Genomic DNA, 2,338 nt, shown 5'->3' on the forward strand with positions numbered 1-2,338 from the left:
CCCCGCAAACTCAACATCCTCAAAGAACCGAGCATTTCCTGTCTCGAAAATTGCCTTAGTTGTGGGATCATAAAACTTGTAGCCCCTGGACCTTTCAGAATATCCAATGAAATAGCAACTGATGGTCCTTGCGTCCAGTTTTTTTTCATTTGGCTTATAGGGCCTTGCCTCAGCTGGACACCCCCAAATATGTATATGCTTCAAACTAGGCTTTTTGCCCGTCCAAAGCTCATATGGGGTTTTATCAGTGGCCTTAGTTGGAACTCTCTTGAGTATATAAGCTGCGGTCTTTATTGCTTCACCCCAGAGAGATTCTGGTAAGGTAGAAAGACTAGTTATTCTCCTCACCATGTCCTTAAGCGTTCTGTTTCGTCTTTCAGCAACACCATTCGTAGTGGGCGAACCCGGCATAGTGTAATGTGGAACGATGCCGCACTCCTCTAGGAATTTAGCAAATGGTCCTGGACGTTGTTCACCTGAACCGTCATATCTGCCATAGTATTCATCCCCACGGTTAGATCTGACGCTTTTAATCCTTTTGCCAAGTTGGTTCTCAACTTCAGCTTTATAATTTTTGAACACATCCAGTAACTATGATTTTTCAGGAATGAGTTATAGTAGCCATATCTTGAAAAATCGTCTATGAACGTTATAAAATATTGTTGACCATTCCAAGAACCCGTAAGGAATGGTCCACAAATATCCGTATGTATAAGTTCTAAGACGTCCGAAGTCCTATTGGCTTGAAATCTCCTTTTATTGGTTTGTTTTCCCTTTATACAGTTGACACACAAATCATAATCTGTGAAGTCAAGAAGGTCGAGAATCCTGTCTGACACAAGTCTCTCAATTCTCCTTTTGGAGATGTAACCTAATCTCTTGTGCCACAACGAGGCAGAATTCTCGCCAGTTAATTTTTGCTTTACACCTCGAGTATTTACATGCAAGGATTCATTAAAAGAAGCAATTGTATCAATTGAATAAAGATTATCGTAGCATGATAAAGAACCAGAACCAACCAATTTTGAATCATGAAACAAACTAAATTTTCCATTTCCAAATGAACAAGTATAACCAAATTTGTCCAAAACAGAAATAGAAATCAAATTCCGTCTAAAAGACGGTGTAATAAATGTCTCAACAAGATCCAAATAAAATCTAGTCTTTAACAATAATCTAAATTTTCCTATTGCCTCTACTTCCACCTTATTGATGTCGCCAGCATAGATGTATCTTTCACCATCACTTGGTTTTCGGCAACTTAGACAACCCTGCATAGACATACTGATGTGAGTTGTTGCACCAGAATCTATCCACCATGTATGTCTAGGTACTGAAGTTAAATTAACCTCAGAACAAACCAATTGAAGAAGAGTACCTTTCTTTACACGCCATGCGTGGTAATTGGTGCAATTTTTCTTCTTATGACCTGCAGCTCCACAGAAGAAACAACCACCTTCAGTTGGTTTCTTATGCTGTTTCTTTTGCGATGCCATACCCGCAGCTTCCTTATTAACCTTCCTTTTATTGTTCCTTTTGTTCTTAGAGGTGGTAGCCAAATGAGCACTTTCTGTCTTCTCATACTTTAGTCTTTCCTCTTCCTGGACATAGTGTGAGATGAGCTCATTAAGGGACCATGAGTCCTTTTGTTGAGAAGCAATGTGAGACATTTCCATAATGTACTCCCGAATGTTTCATTTCCCTTTATACCTCATTGAGACAAGATTTGCCAAAAGTGTACTTGTTTCAGCCTTTTCATTCTTGGCAAACCTCTTTTCAAGGTCCTCAAGGAAACCCTTAGCCGTAGTCACCTTATTGGACATAGTGCCCTGGAATGCTTATGGAATAGCACGCTTCATGACCATTAAGCTTATGCGGTTCGATCGTTCCCACTTTTCCATCTCTCTCTTGTCATCAGAGGTACTCTTATCAGTAAGTGCAGCAGGTTGATTGACCTATAAAGCAAGGTCTAGGTCCATGACTTCGAGAACAATCATCACATTCTCTTGTCATGCCCTAAAATTTGTGCCACTTAACATTGGAATTGAATTGATGTTAGCAGAGATATTAACAGAACCTGAAACTGAATTAGAGAACATTTATTATGAATAGCTCACATGAATATCTTTAATATGCAAATAATAAAAATCTCAAATAGTGGTAGGGCCCATCACAAATACCAAGCACAACATCAATATCTAGTCTTTGGACAGAGATATTGACTTGTAAGCGGTACTCTTGGCGTAGTGATCAAACATTGACGATAAAACAATGTGTCAATCAATAAACCTTTCTTTGGACCGATTTATTGATCACACATTAAACCAAATAATCGTCA

The sequence above is a fragment of the Olea europaea genome, unplaced genomic scaffold (genome assembly GCF_002742605.1).
Source record: "Olea europaea var. sylvestris unplaced genomic scaffold, O_europaea_v1 scaffold1707, whole genome shotgun sequence".
NCBI lineage: Eukaryota > Viridiplantae > Streptophyta > Magnoliopsida > Lamiales > Oleaceae > Olea > Olea europaea.